Source organism: Saimiri boliviensis, chromosome 2, assembly GCF_048565385.1.
Source record: "Saimiri boliviensis isolate mSaiBol1 chromosome 2, mSaiBol1.pri, whole genome shotgun sequence".
NCBI classification, from domain to species: domain Eukaryota; kingdom Metazoa; phylum Chordata; class Mammalia; order Primates; family Cebidae; genus Saimiri; species Saimiri boliviensis.
Window position 1 is genome coordinate 215,962,268 of NC_133450.1, and position 22,172 is coordinate 215,984,439.

General features: G+C 42.5%; 1 protein-coding gene across 4 annotated transcripts in view; it reads right to left on the reverse strand.

Annotated features, from left to right (window-relative positions):
- Window positions 1-20,665, reverse strand: part of STRBP (spermatid perinuclear RNA binding protein) — a 172,644-nt gene extending 151,979 nt beyond the window's left edge. For all 4 annotated transcript variants that reach the window (XR_012516672.1, XM_039474645.2, XM_039474641.2 and 1 more), the window contains exon 1: window positions 20,500-20,665. The gene's annotated coding sequence lies outside the window, so the exon portion shown is untranslated. The remainder of the gene's footprint in view (window positions 1-20,499) is intronic.
- Between the last annotated feature and the right edge of the window lie 1,507 nt (window positions 20,666-22,172).

The window sequence follows — 22,172 nt, forward strand, 5'->3', positions numbered from 1 at the left end:
CAAGACCACAGGTCACAGTGTGACCCCATCTCCACCCAAAAAATTTTTTTTTTAATTAGCCAGGCATGGTAGTGTGCACCTGTAGTCCCAGCTACTCGGGAGGCTGAGGCAGGAGGATCACTTGAGCCCAGGAGGTCAAGGCTGCAGTGAGCTGTGATCATGCCACGACACCCCAGCCTGGGCAACAGAGTCAGACCCTGTCTCAAAAAAATTCAAATGCACTTTGGAAGGCTGAGGCAAGAGGATCACTTGAAGCCAGGAGCTCGAGACCAGCCAGAGCAACATAGCAAGACTCCATCTGGACAAAAAGTTTAAAAATTAGCCAGGCATGATGGTGCATGCCTGTAGTCCTAGCCACCAAGGAGGCTGAGGTGGGAGGATCACTTGAGCCCAGGAGTTCAAGGCTTTTGCTAGGTATATATCTTCCTATAACTCCCACTATTTGCACCACTGCACTTTAGCCTGGGTGGCATAGCAAGACCCTGTCTCAAAATAAAAATTATTTTTAATTTAAAAAAATAAAGCTATAGTTGGCAAACCTGGTCATTCCTTGTGGTTACCACTTTTTCTAACTTTGCAATTCTCCAAGTGTGGTTTAGGGACCCCTGGAGGTCCTCAAGACCCCTTCAGGGGTCTGCAAAGCCAAAACTATTTTCCAAGTAGTATGAAGGCATTATGTGCCTTTTCCACTCTCATTCTTTGCAGAGTACAGAGTTTCCCAGAGGCTACGTAATGTTGAAGACGGAACATAATGAAATATGTCACATTTGGAAGATCAACATAATTCAATGATCAATATTTTCCAACAACCAATGCTTAATATTATAAAATCACATACAGACAAAAAAATCTAATCAAAATGCACAGGAGACCAATGGATTTTAATGTAACAGGATACAAAATGTTCACTGATCTAGTTTCAGATTCCATTGAGATACTACCCTTTGTCAAGTTCTAGCGTAGTATCAAAGAAGAATATCCAAAATTATCTTAAAAAGCTATTAAAATACTTCTCCCTTTTCCAGCTCTACATGTCTGTGTGAAGTCAGATTTTCTTCTTCATATACTCATCAAGAACATATTGAAACAGACAATGCAGAAGCAGCTATCAGAACCCAGTTGTCTTCTACTAAGCTAGGCATTAATAAGAATTACAAAAATGTAAAATAATGCTAGTCATCTCACTAATATTCTTTTGTCTTAGAAAACACATTTTTCACTAAAAATATATCACTTGGGTTAATATATAATAGGTTATTACCATTTTTAATCAATATTTAATTTATCAGATATAATTTCTGATAAATATAAACAGATACGACTCGCGTAAGTAAGAGATCATTGGGGTCCTCAATAATTTTTAAGATTGTAAAAAGGTCTGGAATTAAAAAAAAAAAAAAAAAAAACTTGAGAACTGCTGGCCTAACTAAATGTAGGTTGATTTGGTGTTCCCCGTGCTAGGTTTTCTATTCATTTCACTAGGAAAATGCAGACATTTCTCAGGAATGAACCATGTCAGCACTGTACAACTTGGAGCAGTGGTCACTAAGCTCTTAACAAATGTTTTGCACTCATCTTGCAGTGACCAATCCTCCTCCAATGAACAACAGATTTTCAGTGAAAGGCTTTGGCAAAAACATCAACCATTCTCTTTGATTCCCATTTCATAACAAGTAATCACTTAAACTATATGATCTGTTTTTAAAAAAAAAAAAAAAAAAAAAAAAAAAAAAAAAAAGCAGGGCTGGCTACAATGGCTAATACCTATAATCCCAGCACTTTGGGAGGCTGAAGCAGGAGGATGGCTTGTGTCCAGGAGTTCAAGACCAGCCTGGGCAAGATAACGAGACCCCATCTCTAAAAAATAAGTTTTTTTTAATTAGCCAGATCTGGTAATCCTGTAATCCTAGCTACTTGTGAGGATGAGGCAGGCAGATCACTTGAACTCTAAGAGTTCAAGGCTGCAGTGAGCCATGATCATACCACTACACTCCAGCCTGGGCAATGTAAAGATCTCTCTTCTCTCTCTCTCTCTCTCTCTCTCTCTCTCTCTCTCTCAGAGGAGGAGAAGAAGAAGAAAAATAGTACAAGAGAACAGACAGCACTTACTTACTGAGCCCATAGTAAATGCCAGGCTCTGTGCTATACTTACATTATTCCATAATCCTCAAGACCCCTCAAACTAACACAGAGCAGGAAACTGACTCGGATTTACTTGCCAAAGGTCACACAGTTAATAAATGGTAGAATCAGGACTCAAAATCAGGCCTGTATGACTCCAAAGTCCAGTGTTTTCTCCCCTTTACCAGGTTGCCTTCACAATACTAGACTGGAAATCAAACCTGTCACTTACTTTCTGTGTCCTTGAGCGAGTCACAACTTCCCTCCTTCAGCCAACTCTCATGTACAAGATACGACGGTTTGTATAGCTGATCTCCAAAGTCCCCTCCATAGCTAATATTCTTATATTACGATTCATCACAACCTCAACCCTACAGTTAGAATGTAAAAGGCCTTTTGTTATGTCTTGCTAAACAGAACAACAGAAACAATGCAATTAATGGGGAAATAATGAGTAAAATTAATAGGCTAAGATACGGCTTTTCATGCTTTAATATTAACAATCATCATCAAATACACTATAAGCATTTAGTAGGCATTATATACTTTTCATTCCATACAACAAATGCTTCCTTCTTTGACATAAGAATGGGCATTCGGCCAGCTGACATTTCTAAGGGTAGTAAGCACCTGTTAGCACACTACACAGGAATACCTAACTGAAAAGGATTGCTATAAGGGAGCATATTAGCTTACATAGCACCATCTATTTTTTAAGCTAAATTATACAATAACCAATAAAGGTATTTGCCAAGGATTTCTGAGAAAAAGGACAAGTTGCAGAAATGGTGAAAACTGACATATGGCACTTGAACATACAAACAAAACACAAATTCAAGAAGAAATGTGCTGATTGCAGGGCAGTATACAGATGAGGTTTTACTGTATTTGCACTGTGTTGATGTTGGCTAGGCTATCAAAATTTAGACTTCTTCCTATAACACCTACCATTTGAACACAATTCACTACGTGCCAGATACTGTGCTGAGCCCTTTGTAGACATCACTTCTAACTCTAGAGAGTTGTGAGATTACATACTCATTTTAAAAGAGGAAAGGTCTTACAGCTAGTAAGTGGCTAAGACTTGAAAACAAATCTGATTAACTCCAAAGCCTGTACTCTTTACAGCCCATTTTTGCTGGTTCCAGAGAGAATAAAATGTCACCTCTAGGTCAAAACAGAAAAGCAATGTGTAGTATTTGAGCCAAATTACAAGGGCATTTTTAAACTTTTAAATAAAAGTTTTTAAAAGCTTAAAATCCATTTGTGGAAGTACCTAGTATTTAAATATTAGCAAAAGTCACAAGGTCACTGTCAAAAATCCATACTTCTTTGGATAATTATCAATACACACACTCAAGACATTTGTAGATGGCTGCTATTGCTATACCTTATATTCTTATGCTCACATAACCTTAAAAAAACTTTGTCCAAAGTAGCCAGACAGCTATATTTTACATGATATCATCCTTTTTACCCAAAGCCAGCATATTGGAGCATATTACCCAGGGCCTATTACTGAAGGGAAGTAACATGATTCAGGCCAAAACACAGTAGAAAAATGACAAGGTTTATGAGGTGACTTACTAGGGGCTTTTAAAGGAATGACTGACAACTGGCCTTCCAAAAGTCATTTCAAGCTTTAAAAAAGTTAAAATAAAGCTTTTTAATAGGGGCAAAAATGTAATTACAGAGATCTTAAATACACACAATTTGAGTTATGCTTCGTTGGACCTGAATCACCACTTTCTAAAAGAATCTTAAAGTGGGAAATCAATTAAGTTCCAATACTGCTAAGACCAATCATTAACCACGCAAGCAAATCAATTTATGAATTTAAAATAAAATCATATAGACTCATTAAAAAAGAAGAAAGAAATGGATAATTTCTAAGAACAACTCTCAGAAGCTACATTTCTTCTAATTGTTTATGATAATGTCCCTAACAAGTTCCAAAGATTATTTCCTATCTTGTTTTTCCTCCACTGCATACAGATCACAGCGGGTCAGGAGGAAGTAGCAACTAACACACAGACACCAACAGGACTAACAAAGTCAAATACCTTTCCCTTACACACTGTACTGCTAAAAGAGTGCTGAATCCCTCAAACAAAATGATTCCTTCCATGTGTGGCTTTTTGCCCACTCATTCCCAAATTTAGTGACGAGAACACCCAACTTTTCAAGCCAAATAGATACGGATTTGAATCCCATATTTGCCACTTATCAGCTAAGTGATTCTAGAATTACTGAACAAGCCTTCATTTTCTCATCAGAAATACAGTAACCACTTTGAAAAGATAGTGTGAAGATTAACAATAATATGCATAATGCATGTCTGCTATCAGCATTATTATTCACTATGTGCCTGACACATTCTTTTTTTGACATTGCTGCTGTTTGTAATATATCACTATTAAACAACATAAGGATTCTCTTTGTTTCTCACTGGCAAATCAGAAGTAGGCAACAAAGTGCTAGGGGGGACCTCTAACACAAACTTGCCCTAGTCGACCTTACTTGTCACAGCAAAGATTTTTGTTTTAATTGCTTAAAAACTTTTCAAACTGCATAATGGGTATGGGATTTTATTTTGAAGTGATGAAAATGTTTTGGAACTACACAAAGTGGTGGTTGCTCAACATTGTGAATGAAATGTCACTGAGCTGTTCAGTTTAAAATGGTTAACTTTAAAAAAAAAAAAAAGTTCTGGGAAAAATGCCAGATATAGGTGAAGGGGAGGAAGGCAGCAAATCACGCTGCTACGTGTGTACCTATGCAACAATCTTCCATGTTCTTCACATGTACCCCAAAACCCCCCCAAAATATATATATTTTTTTTTTAAAGTTTTCAGAAGGAACGAAAGGAAAAAAATCTTAATTATTCCTATTGAACATTATTAGGTGTTAGTAATAACCAGTAACGACCAACCAAGTTGGTTAGTAACCAACTCAGCTACATTTATTAAGGTTTCCTGTTACACATTTCTAAACAGCAGCCTGACATGGAGAGAGCAGCCCAAGATTAAAAGTCAAGAAATCCACCTTTTGCCCAAACTCTGCCACTAGTTGGGTATGTGATTTTCGACTAGTGCCTTAACCTCTCTGGAAAAAAGCAAGACTAAAAGGATCTTGCAGGTTTCTCACAAGGGTAAGACCAAATTATTATTCTTAGCAAACCAATTATGTGAAATAAAATTGCCCAGATTTTTTTAAAAATTAACTACAATATATTACAAATCTGATAAACTAACAGCCATCACACCTCCAATGAGGTGAAAAATATAAATTATCTTAATAGGAAAACTTCTTCATTTCAGGACTGTTGGGTCCTACTGACTCCTTTTTTTTTTTTTGAGGCAGAGTTTCACTCTTGTTATCCAGGCTGGAGTGCAATGGCACGATCTCGGCTCACCACAAGCTCCGCCTCCTGGGTTCAGGCAATTCTCCTGCCTCAGCCTCCTGAGTAGCTGGGATTACAGGCATGCGCCACCATGCCCAGCTAATTTTTTGTATTTTTAGTAGAGACGGGGTTTCACCATGTTGACCAGGATGGTCTCGATCTCTTGACCTCGTGATCCACCTGCCTCGGCCTCCCAAAGTGCTAAGATTACAAGCTTGAGCCACCGCGCCCGGCCTACTGACTCCTATTTAATGGAAAACAAAAGGCTCTATAACGACAGTGCCAAAATCATATTCACTGACAATATTATCTAAGGGCAAAGAAAAAAGACTTAATAAAGATATGACTAATGTAGCAAGCTCAAGGTCACATTTCTAAACCTAGCTGGTGAACTGCAAGTTTTTAACAAACTCATGATGCCTTTTTCAACTATTAGAAATATGCATTAAGTATAAAAATGTAAATATCGGCCGGGCGCGGTGGCTCAAGCCTGTAATCCCAGCACTTTGGGAGGCCGAGGCGGGTGGATCACGAGGTCAAGAGATCGAGACCATCCTGATCAACATGGTGAAACCCCGTGTCTACTAAAAATACAAAACATTAGCTGGGCATGGTGGCGCATGCCTGTAATCCCAGCTACTCAGGAGGCTGAGGCAGGAGAATTGCCTGAACCCAGGAGGCGGAGGTTGTGGTGAGCCGAGATCGTGCCATTGCACTCCAGCCTGGGTAACAAGAGTGAAACTCTGTCTCAAAAAAAAAAAAAAAAAGTAAATATCATACATCATTAGCCTATAAATAAGTGTACACAATTATCAGTATCATTTTGCAAATAATTTCTTTTTATCTATAAATAATCTTTGGGTTAAAAACACCTCCTGCTACAAGGTTCTGAAAATGATATAAATCTAAAAGAATCTTACACTGTTCTTGAATCTGCCTGGCAGAGAAGCTATAGCCTCTGATACCTTCTGGTATTTTGTTAAGCATAGGTTGTTAAGGAAATGTTTTGGCAACTGACACCTTAACTACCATTAATTAGGTTAAAAGGCTTGTCCTCTTCCAATGTGGCTCTAGATCCTATGGGGAAAAACAGGAGTATGGCAAGATCATGCAAACCTTTTAATTCATATAAACACTGCCTTCATCTCAACAAGGTGATCAAGGTTTCTAGTTGGGAATGCTCATCTGCCCACCTGTTGTCTTCAAAGCGGTAAGAAAGGCACTGTGCTTAGATATCCATAGCCAATGAAACAGCAGTAAAGGAGAGTTCAAAGGATAACCTAAAGTTGTATCCTACTGAGAATCCATAGTGTTTTTACAACAAGAGCAACCTCTCTAACAAACTTATTGAAAAGGATTGAGCTACTTACAGAGGAAAAGAAAAATTCAGGTGCTGTACCAAAGTTTTCCAAATCAATTATCCAGATTTTGATGCCAGCAACAGATTTATCAACTGAGCCTTCTCTTTCTGGTAGTCAACAGATGCACATCCCTTCTAAAGAGATTACCAATTTTCTTTTTATCAGAATCATCATCAACTGTATAAAACCATCACACCTGCAAACTTTATATCAAAATTAAATGAACTTTTCCTCCTGATCTCACTTCTCTTGGGTTCCCTAATTATATTCAGGGAACCTCAACCTGCCAATAGGTTTGCCCATTACAAACCTAGTAATGTAAAACCTCTATTCACATGAGAAAACACAGGCTTGAAACCCTGTAGGTGTCAGACTTGTTTCTCAGCCCTCACATCCAGTAGCTACCAAGTTCCAAGAGTTCCAAGGCATCCTTTCTTTTTTTTTTTTTTTTTCTGGCTAGTCTTGCTCTGTTGCCTAGAGTGGAGTACAAGGACATGATCACAGCCCACTACATCTTCAACCTCAGGCCCCCAAGTAACTGGGACTACAGGCAAGCGCCACCACACCCAGCTACTTTTTTGCTGTAAAGACGTGGTCTCATTATGTTGTCCAAGTTGGTGTTGAACTCCTAAGCTCAAGTGATCCTCCTGCCTTGGTGTCCCAAAACGCTGAGATTATATATATACCTACTTCTACTACCTATGCCTATTTCTACTACCTTTATCACTTTTCCCCCAAATAATTACAATAGCATTTTAATCAGTGTACAGTAAGTTGTCACTTAATGTCCTTGATAGGTTCTTGGAAACTGTGACTTTAAGGAAAATAACATATAATAAAACCAATTCATCATAGGCTAATTGATATAAACAAGAGTTAAGGTCTTCTTGTCACAGAAACGTTAACAAACTTCTAAATAAAAACCAAAATGCCTCTAATGTTCAACACTGAAATAAATGTGAGCTATATATACACTTAAGAAAGGTTACTAAAAGACAAGATGACTACTCCATTATGCCAGTTTAAGATTGCAGGTGGCCAGAGCCTATCCTATCAGCTCAGAGCACAAGGTGGTTACCAATCCTGGACAGAACACCATTCCGTCTCAGTGCACGCTCACACACACACCCTCACTCACTCATCTTGGGACCATTTAGACAGACCAATTAACCTAAGCTGCATATCCTTCAGATATGGAGGAAACCAGAGTATCCAGAATAAACCCACACAGACATGGGAGAACATGAAAACTCCACACAGATCGTGGCTCCGGCTGGGAATTTATTTTTTTTCATCAGTTTTATAATAAAGCAGCATTGAATGAAAACATTATTCAAGAACCAGTTGTATTTATTTCAGTCTGTCTTTCCACATAAAATTGTCAAACTCATAAAGATAGTCCTGATAATGTCCTTCACTGGGACTTTCAAACAGAATAAAGCTTGAATTCCCTTATTCCTGCATTCAAATTCTTCGATCAGTAACTCCAACATTCCTCTTCAAAATTACACTCTACCAATTCCTTTCACAAAGCCTATCTTCAACAAAATGAACCACTTGTTATTTCCCAAATTCTGAGCATTCTTATTTTGCTAATGCTATTCCCTCCATATGGAATTCTTTTCCATTTTCTCATAATCCAGTTCTACTTGTTTTCCGTGCCTCATACTACATACTACAAACACCCTTGCTGAAGTTGCTCCATTATTCCCCTCCATTAGAAATAATTTCTTGCTCTTCTGAATTCTGGACCACTCTCTCTTAGGTATTTCCCTTTAAAAAAAATATATCATACTATCGAATGCCCTAATAAGACTGTAAGCTCATAAAAGTATAAAAAGTCAGGGTCTGGTCGGGCACAGTGGCTCAAACCTGTAATCACAGCACTTTGGGAGGCTGAGGCAGGCAGACCACATCAGAAGATCGAGAGCATCCTGGCAAACATGGTGAAACCCCATCTCTAAAATACAAAAAATTAACTGGGTGTGGTGGTGGGTACCTTAAGTCCCAGCTACTCGGGAAGCTGAGGCAGGGGAATTGCTGGAACCCAGGAGGCGGAGATTGCAGTGAGTGGAGATAGCACCACTGTACTCCAGTCTGGCGACAGAGCAAGACCTTGCATCTCAAAAAAAAAAAAAAAAGTCAGGGTCTATGACTGCTTTAGCTCTGGCTGGGCACAGTGGCCCATGCCTGTAATCCCAGGGCTTTGGGATACCCAGGCAGGAGGATGCTGAGCCCAGGCGTTCAAGACCAGTCTGGGCAACATAGCAAGACTCATCTCTACAAAATATTTTTATTTTTCCCGAGACCATCTTGCTCTGTCACCCAGGCTGGAGTGCAGTGGTGCAACCTTGGCTTACTGCAATCTTCACCTCCCAGGTTCACAGAATTCTCCTGCCTCAGCCTCCCGAGTAGCTGGGACTACAGGCGTGTGCCATCATGCCTGGTTAATTTTTGTATTTTTAGTACAGACAGGGTCTCGCTATGTTGGCCAGGCTGCTCTTGAACTCCTGACTTCGTGATCTGCTTGCCTCGGCCTTCCGAAGTGCTGGGATTATAGGTGTGAGCCACAGAGCCTGGCCTAAATTTTTTTTTTAATTAGCCAGGCGTGGTGACACATGTCTGTAGTCCTAGCTACTTAGCAGACTGAGGTGGGAGGATTGGTTGAGCCTAGGAGGTCAAGGCTGCAGTGAGCTCTGATCACGCCACTGTACTCCAGCCTGGGCAACAGAACAAGACCCTGCCTCAAAAAGAAAATTATATATATGTATATAATTTATATATAAAAGATATATATTTTATAATTTTATTTATAAAATTTTATTCATATATAATTATACAATTTATAAGAGTATATACAAACATATGTATATATTTGTATATCCCAATGCAACTAGCACAGTGCTTAATAAGGACTCCAGATGAATAAATTAATAAGGATACTCATGAAGAAAAACAAACACAGCAAAAAGACGACTTTAAGGTGCATAATATTCCAAAGAAAAAACGAAATTAAAACTTTAAAAAATTAAACCTTTTCCAAGTAATGGACTACAATTAATAAATCATTCAACAAATACTAAGGTTCCTACTAAATGCCAGGCACAGTTCTACCAGATGCTTGAAATCTACAGAAAACAAAACCAACAAAATCCTTGCTTTCATGGAGCTTATATCAAGTGGAGAAAAAAGGCAATAAATAATATAAGCAAAATATCACAAGTGAAATGGTTTTAAGTGGTATGTATGGAGCAAAAAAGGACGGGAAAGGCTGGATAGGGAGAACCAGAAATGGAGGAGCTGCCATTTTAATAGAGTGGTAAGAGAAAGCCTCACTGAAAATGAGAAATAAGATGGAGCCAAGCAAATGTCTGAAAAACTGCATTCTGGACAGGATAAACAATTGCAAAGGATCTGAAACAGAAATATGCCTAGTACATTAAAGAATCTGCAAAAAGACCATTGTGGCCAGAATGGAGTAAGCAAAAAGAAGAGTAAGAGAAGATGAGGTCAGACAGCAAAGACTTAGATCATGAAAGGACTTGATAGGACTTTGTGTTTTACGCTGAGCCAGATGGGGAATCACCAGAGGGTTTTAACTAGAGAAGACAAAATCTGACTTATCTTTATGTTACTGCATTAAGAATAGACTATAAGGAGGAAAGGGCAAAAAAAAAAGGTGGGGGAGCTACTGCAATAATTTGGAAACAGTGATGTAGGTTTACACCAGTGGAAGTGATGAGAAGCGGTCAGATTCTTGATATATTTTAAACAAAGCTGGTAAGATTTCCTAAGGGATCAGATGTGATGTGTGAAAACAGTCAAGAATGACTCCAGGTTTTGACCTGAGAAAACAGAAAGATGACGCTGATATTTACTGAGATATGAAAGATTATAAAAGGAGCAAGGGGAAGAGAAGACGGAGTCAGTTCAATTTGAAATAAGGATAAAAGATGTAAGAGGAGATGTCAGGTAGGCAGTAGCATATACAAATCCGGAGTTCCAGACTAGAGGTAAAAAATTGAGTCAGGCAGGCGCGACGGCTCATATCTGTAATCCCAGCACTTTGGGAGGCCAAGACGGGCGGATCACTTGAGGTCAGGAGTTCGAGACCAGCCTGGTGAAACCCCATCTCTACTAAAAACACAAAAAAATTAGCTGGGCATGGTGGCACGCCAGTAATCCCAGCTACTTGGGAGGCTGGGGCAGGAGAATCACTTGAACCCAGAAGGTGGAGGCTCAGTGAGCCAAGACTGTGCCATTGCACTCCAGCCTGGGCAACAAGAACAAAACTCTGACTCAAATAAAGAAAAAAAAAAAAAAAAAAAAAAAAAACAAGAAAATCTGACAGTCATCATCACGTGCATTTAAAGCCATGAAAATCAATGAGAACACCAAGGGAATGAGAATAAGAACAGAGATCCCATAGGGCAGTCTAATACTAAGAGGTAGATGTAATGAGGAAGAACCAAAAAAGAGACTATGAAGCCAAGTAGGTAGAAAAACCAGCAGTGTGGTATCCTAGAAACCAAAGCAGAAAGTGTTTCACTGAAGGAGGCACCCATTTGTGCCAAACGCTGCTAATAGGTCAAATAAGAATTAAACTTCGTAGTTTAGACATATGCAGTTTCAGAAGAGTGATAGGATTAAAAAGCTCACTAGAGTGATTTCAGAAGAGAACATGAGAACTAAAGATGAATAGAAGAAACAACTTTTTCAATAAGTTTTGCAGTAAAGGGGAGCAGAGAAATTGGGTAGCAGCTAAAAAAGGCACTGTGGTCAAGAAATGGTTGTCTAAAAAAAAAAGAGGAAATATAGTATCTATAAGTCAACTGGAATGAGCCAGTAGACAGGGGAATAACGATGCTGCAGGAGAGAGAGAGAGACATCATCTCAGCTGTTAATAGAATTTCACTAGAAGAGTCAAATTGCCCAATGAAGAGAAATTTCACTAGGCTTGTGGGCAATAATTCCAGAGTACTGTTACTCTCTGTGATACTAAAGAAGGGAGGAGAGCAGCCCATAATTCTAATTCACATGTCACAGGAGGCTCAGAAGAGAGGGTGGATCACTTGCCAAGAAACTTTTTGTTAGACATTTTATATGTTATTTCATTTAAGCACAAAATAACTTCATGAGGTATTATCTTTACGTTACAGATAAGAAACCAGAAGCTCAGAGAGAGTAAATAATATGCTTAACTCACAAAGCTGGTAAGTGGTTTTTAAGGGCTATGTTTTAAACCCAAGTCCTTCTGAGTATAAGATAAGGAATTATTGTTAATTTAGGGGGTTAAAATCATGTTGTGGTTATTTGGTTTTTTGGTTCTTATCAGTCAGAAATACATACTGAAGTATTTATGGAGCAAAGTATATGATGTCTAAGACTTGCTGTAAATTCTCTAGCAAAAAAAAAAATAGTAAAATGCAATTGTGAGTGAGGGATGAGCAGCAAAATGCTAATAACAGATGAAGCTGGTTGATGGATATATGGAAATTCATTATACTGTTTCCACTCATATACATCTGAAAAGTCCGTGATGAAAAATGAAAAACAAAAATCCAGGTCCTTTTGAGTCCATCACTTCAAAGCCTGCCCTTAATTTCTGCTCAATCCTTCCTTAAATATATATGTGTGTGTGTGTGTGTGTGTGTGTGTGTGTGTGTGTGTGTGTGTGTGTGTGTGTGTATGAATATATATACATGCTTTATAGCTTCTAAACAATTTTGTTTCTTTAATCTTCAATATAACTCTGTAAATTAGGAGTATTATTCCTGTTTCAGTCTTAAGGAGAGAGAGCTACAACTAGTAAATAGGATCAGATGTCACAGCTAAGTCTTTTAGTAACAAAAGCACTCTTCTAATACAGCAATTAAGGTTGCACACCAGGCACTGTGGGCCTACCCGTACTCCACACAGTACCAGTACTTTTTCTCAGATTCATTACTATCCCATAATCCTGGGACTCTGAGCTTCCTAGGAGGACTAAGCATTATCCCATTCAGTCCACAAAAAGACTCGTACTCAACAGCTTAATTAAAAGAGGCAGATTTCAAATTTGCTCAGCCATCAACCCTCCTTGCCAAATTCAGAAACTAACATGAATTTGACGTACAACTTCTGAGTGACCTGACAGTGTGCCAATTTCTGCTCTAAAGTGAACTACTTGTGCCTCCATTTCTCTAAATGTAATATTCCACCATACACCTACACTATACAGCTGTTACAGGGACCAAAGCTCAGGTATATGAACTCTGAGCTCTAGAAATAAAGGAACAAGAATACTGACCAACTTCGAAAGTCAATTTTGTATAATTCTACGACATTTACCACAAAACTGGCAGAACAAAAAAAAAAATCACAGTTAGTACTTATTTTTAAGATACCATGTTTTTAAAAGCATCATCACTATGTTTGGTATCTGTTCTTCTATGCTAACCTTGCCATTATAAGTTCATTCACAGCCGGGCGCGGTGGCTCAAGCCTGTAATCCCAGCACTTTGGGAGGCCAAGACGGGTGGATCAAAAGGTCAAGAGATCGAGACCATCCTGGTAAACATGGTGAAACACCGTCTCTACTAAAAATATAAAAATTAGCTGGGCATGGTGGCGCATGCCTGTAATCCCAGCTACTCAGGAGGCTGAGGCAGGAGAATTGCCTGAACCCAGGAGGCGGAGGTTGTGGTGAGCCGAGATCGCACCATTGCACTCCAGCCTGGGTAACAAGAGCAAAACTCTGTCTCAAAAAAAAATAAATAAATAAGTTCATTCACAACTTACTTCAAAAACAACCGAAAATATGCATACCAAAGGCTTGAGATGTTTATTCCCTCCAACTTTTAATCATCAAAACTGCAACATCTTTCCCCTCTAGTTCACTAGCTTTGCTGAGTTATTCAGTTATTTAACTAAAAAGTTATCCAGTATCCAAAACTTCACTAGGTTAAAATTTAGTTTGCCTAAGCTGAACAGAAGCCTATGATTAGATGCAGTGTTTAATGAGTTTCAGATTTAGTTGGAATTATAAACATCTTAAACATGAACTGCCAGCCAGGCGCAATGGCTCATACCTGTAATCCCAGCACTTTGGGAGGCTGAGGCGGGCAGATTACAAGGTCAGGAGTTTGAGACCAGCCTGGTCAACATGGTGAAACCTTGTCTCTACTAAAAATACAAAAAATTAGCTGGACGTGGTGGCGCGCGCCTGCAATCCCAGCTACTTGGGAGGCTGACGGAGGAGAATTGCTTAAACCCAGCAAGTGGAGGTTGGGGTGAGTGGAGATTGTGCCACTGCACTCCAGCCCGGGCGACAGAGCAAGACTCTGTCAAAAACAAACAAACAAACAAAAAAAAAAAACCACACCTTTGAGTCTAAATGTCAATTCATGTTTGCTGAATTAACTGGCAAAACAGGCTTAATAATGGCATACTGAAACAACCATGGTAAGAAAAAATCTAAATAGAGCCCTTTAGGACAATTACTAGTCACTATATGTCAACAGTACTACACTGGTTAAATTAAATTCATAAACAAAATGCTGACCTGCCCAATAGGATAGTGTGAAAAATCCTGGCACCTGGAAAACTGCAAAGAACAGGAAATTCTGCAGGTGCAGTAAGAAACTACATCTTACCCATGACCCAGAAATGCCTCAGAATTTATTACACAACCTGCTGCAGAATTCTCACTTTTCAAGTGGAAATGAACCATGAAGTCACACAATGCAAAGCTGTGATTTTATTATTGATGTTATCAACTGTACTCTTTCAAGTTATGCTAAAGTTAACTAAAGAAAGCAGATGTTTTATCAGCGTTAGTTATGTCAGAAGTTAAGAGAATTTGAATACCAAATAAATAAAATTTAGAACTGCTTCATTCACCCAGTCACATACACATATGGAGAGTCTATAGTGACGTAGGCACTATACTTCTCAAACAGGATACACTTAATGGACCCTTAGGACAAGAAACAATTCAAATCAGACATGAAAGTGACAAATCAGACCATTTGGTTACCTCACTATTCAATGCAAGAAGTAAAAGCTATATTAAAGATTAACACACCTCTCAGGCTCAAATCACCAAATTATCTATATCACCATTAATCTGGCCTTATTTACTTTATTTCTATTTTCACTGACACATAAAATAAACTTACATCTCTCAGTAAAGTTTTCTAAAACTAGACTCGATTAGCAAGCCTCTTAAAATTACCAGTCAGAAACAGTTTCTGCAGCTAAACAAATTTTGAAAAACCACCAATCTTTCAATAAAAGGATGTATGCAAAACAAATGAAAACAGAAAAGCAATAAAATGGGTAACAGTGTTCAAACACGTTACATAAGAAAGTGAACTATTAGAGTGGATCACCTCGCAAAGAAAGACCACTAACAGAGCTGGGTATTACCAAGCTCAAGGCAAAAAATGTGTAATAAAGTAACCTATGCTGAGGTAGGAGAATGGCTTAAGCCCCAGGAGTCCAAGTTCAGCCTGGGCAACACAGCAAGACCTGGAGACTTGGTCTGCACTAAAAGTAAAAAAAAAAATAGCCAGATGTGGTGCATGCCTGTAGTCACAGCTACTCAGCCACTCAGAATGCTAAGGCAAAAGGATCACCTGAGCTCAGGAGTTCCAGGTTACAATGAGCTATGACAACACCACTGCACTCCAGCCTGGGCCACAGAGCAAGAAGACCTTGTCTCTTCAAAAAAAAAAAAAAAAAGGCAATTTGCTATTTACCTTTTGCTGTGACAATCATGACCAGCATCTGGAAGGCTCTTTACAACTCATAAACCAAACACAACATTAAGAAAGCATTTAAAAATCATTCCCCCTCAAATAGAGCATAATCTGTCAATGCACATGGAAATACCAAATGATAGGTAATCATCTGATAACTAAAACTTGAAAAAGTATTCAACAAATCAGAACAAGGAAAGCTTGATGTCACTAGCAAACAGGATAGCTCTATTTTTCTGTTCCAGCCACTCAGACAGTAATCCATTTTCTGCAAAATAAATACGAAAATGTATTATCTTTATTATTTCTGATATAAGAATTGAATTCACTGAGCCAAAGAAGTACTCTGTCTCTGGAAATTCCTGCTTAGAAACAATCTTGGGCTATAGCTAGAACCCAGTGTCTCTCACAAGCTTCTGCTCAGGCTGAAGAATTCAAATCAGCACTAACACTTAGCTGAGAAATGGGAAAGGTAAGCAGAGAGCAAAGAATGAACAAATTTCAATTTGCAGACATCTCTGATATTCACGTAAGTTTCATCTCTATTCAACTTTCTCACAACAAATTAATCCACCTAATGGCAAATTATGAAGTACTAATTAATAGTTGACCAGTCTAAAAACCACAGGGGAGAAAAAAGGAACTAAAGAAATAACATCTATCCCCATATTTACGTAATTCTAGTCTTCTCAAAAGACTTAAACTTGTTTTATATAAGCCATCTTGATTCTCATGGGAGATGGATAGAGTCAGGTTTCTGGAGAAGAAACCAGCACAAAGGGATTAAATATCTTGTCCAGCTAGTCACCAGTGAAAACAAAACCAGAACCCAATTATTTAGCCTACAAAGCCTATATAACCTGCTTTTCTTGGTTCATAAACTTAGGATATCCAAAGTGCCTACAAATCATCCCAACTCATAGATCTTCACAGAACAAATATATGTAACACTTTGCTAGAATTGAGTATTCTGAGCAAGAAAGTACTGGGCACCCCAAGTCAGTAACATAAACTCACACAATGGACTTAAAAAATAAAAGGAAGAAACAATGGCTATGTTGGAGAGAATTTTCAAAGTTCACTCTATTCATCTTATATCCTATTGCTCAAATTCTCTGCCAAAAAGCAAATGAGATCAGACATGCTCCCAATAATTACATTGCATACATACATCAAATCTCAAAATACTAGAAGAGTTTCAGTTGAAGGCATATTATACTTTAACAATCTTTCCCTCCAAAAATAAAATCTTACAGCAATGCCTTCAGAGCATTATTTTGCTGCCATGACACACCTCAAATTTGCATTTTACAAATCATTAGCTTCCAGTTTTTTTTAAACATTTATATTTGGCCGGGTGCAGTGGCTCAAGCCTGTAATCCCAGCACTTTGGGAGGCCAAGGTGGGTGGATCACGAGGTCAAGAGATCGAGACCATCCTGGTCAACATGGTGAAACCCCGTCTCTACTAAAAATCCAAAAAAATTAGCTGGGCATGGGGGTGCATGCCTGTAATCCCAGCTACTCAGGAGGCTGAGGCAGGAGAATTGCCTGAACCCAGGGGGCAGAGGTTGCGGTGAGCTGAGATTACGCCATTGCACTCCAGCCTGGGTAACAAGAGCGAAACTCTGTCTCAAAAAAAAAAAAAAAAAAAAAAAAAAAAATTTATATTTACAGATTCTGATTAACGTTTGGTGTTCTGCTCCACCCTCATTATGTTTAGGCAAGATTCCCACTTCCACTCAAACTTATTATTTGAACATACAATGGCCAAAGATACTTCCTAAATTGACAAAAGAAAAACTAACCAACCCAGAAAGCTCCCGAGCTACCAAAGAGGACCTTTGATTTGAATCTACTAGATAACCACACTACAGGTTACGTGAAGCCCACGGAGCGATAACTGAAGTTATTTCTGCAACACAATGAAATTTATTTTTTAGCAAAATCTGTAAGACTTAATTTTCAACTGTCAAAAGGGAAGCTGTTTTCCAGGATTCTAGGAAACCTTGCTTACTGAAGCAGTCTCAAAGTAGTTTGCTTAATCCTTTCAAATCCCAAAGAATCTAACACCAGCCACAGAACACTGAATGAGACTTGCACTGAAATCAATGTCTGTGTTCAAACCCCTAAAGGTTACTTCCCATGTGTTTGGCAAGCTGAAGGCCATATGTCCGCCCAACCCCGTAAGTGTCTTTCCTCAATAAAGCTAACATTACACTCCCCAACTCAAATCAAGAATCCAAAGCCTCCAACTAAATTTTACTTGAACTATTCAGGAGAAAAAGTCAACAATCCAGAATCAGTTATTCATGCCTTTAAACAGTGTTAAGAGTCAAAAAGCTCCAATTCTGCCACTTTTAGGAGCTAGGTGGGCATTACTTCCGTCTGCTGGTAGCATGGGACTCAGATATTACATCACCCCATGCCTGAATACAGGCCCATTACCCAGAAAGCACCAGGGTATCTGAGACATTGCACCAAGGTATCCCTTTCTCCCTCTCTTATACATAGCCCTTGAATGCTACTGGCTGCTGGGCCTGCTCTCTTGCAGTTTCACAAAGACATCTGCCCTGCACCTGCTGCAAACCCATTTCCATTCACTCTCGGTGCACTCCTCACGACCCTGTGGAGCTCTTCTGTCCACTCATCAAACCAATAAGCTAGGATGATACCCACCACACACCTCTTCCAAATTTGGGCATGTGCACTCATTCCTCCTTCCCCCTCCCCGCTTCCTTATTTACTGGGTTCTGAAATTATAAGCAGGCTCGATGTTCTCTCTGACCCTAGGAGTATGAGCTTTCAGATACGACACTGGGTTTAATGTCCTCAATTTTCCATCAACATCATCCCAGGATCCAGGTTCCCCCACCTCACCCCTCAATCTCCATTTTCTCTTAGCATGGAATTTAATCCTTTCCATTTATTTTTCCAACTTCTGCACTCTGCCTGCCCTTCCTTATACTTTCAGTGACCTAAAAATTTTGGCCCCTTTCATCTCTTAATACTCAAGTGTTCCATTCTCTCCCCAGACTCCCACCCCTTGGATCTTCCATACTCTCTTAGGCAACCTGTCTTCCTGGCTCTCTTCAACTTAAACAGTCATTTCCTGCCCTAAACCTGGGTATCCTACTTCCCACCACTACCACCACCCCATTCGAATCCAGCACCTGTGTCTTTCTAGTTACAGACATGTCCACATACATCCCTACCTCGCCCTTCTCTTACTCCACTATAGGTACTAAGCATTCTTCTACATCCTCTACCCCAAAATAGTCTGTCTACTTTCCTTCTTTCTCTCTACCTCCCTTCTCACTATAGCACAAAATTCAGTGCCCCAAACCTGTGCTTCCCTCCCTCCACCTACTGTACTCCAGACCCGTCCACCTTCCCCTCCAGTCTATCCCGTTGTTCCCTTCTACTGATTTCCTTCTCACAGAGTCCCCTCCACCTTCCTCCTCCCCAACCTCTCCACATTTCCTGCCTCAGAAATCTTTCCATTTGTCCCCACACTTTACCTACCACTACAAGAACATTTCCCTTTCCCCACCCCCTTTTGCCCTCTACCTGACACACACTCCACGGCACCCCACACACCTGTCCCTCTCCCCCAGATCCTGCCCCTAATGTCCTCCAACACTTGCCAAGAGCCCCTGACCCTCCGTTCTACCCCAAAGTTCGCTCTCTGGCTGCTCCCACCTTCTTCCATACTGACTGCATGAAAATCCTCCATTTCACTCACTTCTACCGCTACCCCTTAAATGCCCCACACACCTCCAGCTCTTCATCACCAACATCCTTCGGCTGCTATCCCCACCTCTCTCTAAGCCCTCAAACTCAGTCTCTGCCCCCATCAACTTCCCCCTTGCACCCCATACTCCTCTTCCCTGAGCACCAGATACCTGCCTTTTTACCCTCACCTGTCAACCCCCTCCTCCCTCCCTGCGGTCTCCCCTATACACCTGAACACACACTCCCTCACACCCCTCGCAGGTCTTCTGGAGCCCCCAGGCCTACCCTTCATTTTCCCTACCAGCCCAGACACCTAGGCACCCTGCTCCCCTCTCTCCCTTTCAGGCGCTCCCTGCCGGCCCTCACTTCCCCCTGCCCCGACCCCCTCTCCTCCATCGTCCCCCTTCACGGGCGTCCCGGTGGCCTTCCCAACACCCGCCCCACTTCCTGCCCCTGGTACGCAGCGCTCCTTCCAGTCCGGCTCGAGTCCCCAGTCTTCTCCCTCCATTCCCACCCACTCGCCCGTGCCCTCCCCGAAGACCCCCTCACTCCCTCTTGAACTCCACACTATGGTGCCCCCCCACCGGCCGGAACGTCCTCCATCTCGCACGCGCCTGGCCCAGGGGGGCCCCCCAAACCTGCCCAAAGGCTGTCTTCCTCCATTGGGCCGGATCCCTCTGCACCCCTATTTACCCCCAAATGTGCCCACATCCTCCGCCTGCCCCCGAAGCCTCTCCCCCAGCTCCTTCCCTCGATGTCCTCCAACACCTGCCCCGAGCCCCGAGCCCTCCGTCCCGGCAGACCTCCCGGCGCCGCGTCCCCCCGCCCTGCCCACGCCCTCCCCTGCTCGGCCGGGACCCCGTCCCCGCGAAGGTGAGGAAGGCTGCCCGCTGCCCTTGCCCGAAGCGGCCGGGGCACCGCAGCGGCGGCGGCCGCGGCCACAATGCCGGAGCCGCGGGGCCGGGATTGCTCCCCGCTCTCCGCCTCGGCCGCCACCGCCGCCGCCGCCGCTGCTAAGGACGCACAACAAACAATGCGGGGCCCGGGCCGGCTCCGCCAACCGCCTCAACCGCCGCCTTAACCGCCGCCCGCCCGGGACGGCCCGCCGCGCAGGCGCCCGCCCCGCCGCCGGAGCCTACCCGCGCCGCCGCGCTCTGCCCGCGCCCGGTACCCGCTCCCGCTCCGCCGCCGCCGCCACCTCGCCCGCTCGCGTCCCTGGCTCCTCAGCCCAGCGGCGGCGGCTGCGGCGGCTGCTGCCCTGGTGGCGCTCGCGGCTCCGGTCTCCGCTTCGGCGGCGGCAGCGGCGGCGACGAGCACGTGACACCGCCGAGCGCGCCCATTGGCAGGGCTGGGGGGCGGGCCCCGCGGCTGCTGGGGAACGGAAACCCCGCCCCCTCGTTCGCCGCGCTCCCCCTCCACGCGCGCCCTGCCGCACCTGAGAGCTCCAGCCAGCGCCCGCCGCCGCCGTGCCGCGCCGCCGACTGCGCCAACTGCGCACCTGGGAGCGCGCAGGGAGCACTCGCGGCCAGCGGCCGCATGCACCTGCGAGCGGACGCTTACGTAAACTGCGTCCCCGCCTTCCTCCCGGCGCCGGGCCCCCTCCCGCTGCAGCACCTGAGCCCAGCTGCGCTAGCGGCGTAATTGCGGCGGAGCGTAGACGAGCTGCGCGGGGAGGCTAGCGAAATGCACGGAAACTTCGTAACTTCCGAACCTGGGAGCGGCTGCGAGCCGCCCGCCTCGGGACCCGCACCCCAATGCAGAATGCTCTCCAACCCCAGCAGCTACACAAACGGAGTAGGCGCCTCACTGCCTCTCGAGGTGGAAAGGCAGGCCAGTGGGCTTTGATTCGTGCCTCTGCCCACCTATTTGCTAGCTGCGTGACCTTGGCCAAGTTACAGAACCACTCTGAGCCTCAGTTTCCCCATCAGGGAAACTAGGTCAATAATTCCAATTTAGGAGCTGTTGGGGAGATGGCATAAGACAATAGGTGTGAATTCTCCTGGCACATGGCAGTCATTGAACAGAAGCTGCTACAATCACCTTCACACGCCCATAATGAACCTCCCTGGGATTGAGTTTGGGCCCAGGACCTCTCTGACCTCCTTATGGTTGGGTCAGACTTTGGCTGAACACCTACCAGTTCTGTGCCAGGGGAGGCGCTGGGGCAGAAATAAAGGTTCACTTTCTAACCTACAGTCACTGGCTGCCCAGCATTCTGCCGGCGGGTTCAGTCCCTACTGAGTACCTGCTGTATACTGGGTGCAGTGTCCGGTACTGGGATTCACTGGCAAATGAGACAATGCCCTTGCCTTAAGGCAATTCCTAGCCTGGGGCAGAAACGACCTGACCACTCAGTGCTGGGACAAATTGAGGAGGGACCTCCCACAACATCCCCCTTGGGGCCCGTTTCATCTTTTAACACACCAGGCTCAAATATTTTAATAGCTCTGTTTCATTCACAGAATAAAGTGTAAAACCCCAATTTCAACTGAAACCGCCTTGGCGATTTGGCCTTAAGCTTCAAGGGGCACGCCCTTCCCTTTGCCCCTCCTTCAGGCCAATTTGACCCTCCAGCCACACAGAACTACAGAACTGTTGTTTCCAGAGTATGCCCAGATGTGTGGTGGCCCTGAGTCTGCTGAGGCAGATGCCAGGCCACAAATCCCTTTCTGAACCCTCTCCCCACCTCTTACCACCCACATCTTCCTTGACCCTCCTGAAAAAATTGTGGGTATCCTTATCAATCAGCTCAGAGTATATTCTCTGGAGATCCTTGGCTGCCTCAGACACATGGTCTAAGCCAGGTGTCCCC